This window comes from Formica exsecta, unplaced genomic scaffold, assembly GCF_003651465.1.
Source record: "Formica exsecta isolate Colony F162 unplaced genomic scaffold, ASM365146v1 scaffold11, whole genome shotgun sequence".
NCBI lineage: Eukaryota > Metazoa > Arthropoda > Insecta > Hymenoptera > Formicidae > Formica > Formica exsecta.
The window spans coordinates 1,904,304-1,904,955 of record NW_021848439.1 but is presented as its reverse complement, the minus strand read 5'-3'; the positions used below and the strand labels follow the sequence as shown (position 1 = coordinate 1,904,955).

The 652-nt window shown below is 21.9% G+C and overlaps 1 protein-coding gene across 4 annotated transcripts in view; it reads right to left on the bottom strand.

The window, feature by feature from the left end:
• Positions 1 to 652, bottom strand: part of LOC115235870 (collagen alpha-1(IX) chain-like) — a 25,875-nt gene that overhangs the window by 14,012 nt on the left and 11,211 nt on the right. The gene's annotated exons all lie outside the window — the stretch shown is intronic.

Here is a 652-nt window from a genome sequence, read left to right as displayed (position 1 = left end):
TATATATAGTCATTAATTTATGCAAAATCAACAAAAGAAAACAAACTTTTTGTTATATTTTTTGTTACTACTGTCTTTCCTTATCGTAGAAGTTATAAAATATTATGCTATATTTGGATATAGAATAAGTATAATATATAAGTATAGTATAATATATAAGTATAATGATATAGTAATTATTAGTAAATATAAATATAATTATATATTAAATTCAATTTTGACAAAAGAGCTTCCTCTCTTTCTCTTTTTGTCTCGCTCTCTTATTTTTTTTTCATCATATAATTAGTTACAATGTGAGATATATAATATTTTTAATGATTGCGATATTTTTGATGATTGCAAAGTTGCAAAAATTAGTAAAACTTATCAAAATGTTGGTAAGATTTTTCTAAACATTGTTAATTAAAAACATTTATAGATAAAAAAGAAAGGAGGGAGGAAGGGAGAATTACTAAAGCAGTTCCAGATATTACAAATGTAATACCTTTCTTTGTTTTAACTTTTGAGTGTATTGTCGATTGTTATTGTCGTTATATATATATATATATCGATTAAACAGCTATTTTATAAATAATATAATAATTATATTAATTCGTTTGCACTAAAAATGGACGATTATAGTCGCCTAATCCTGTGCATTAACTATTATATA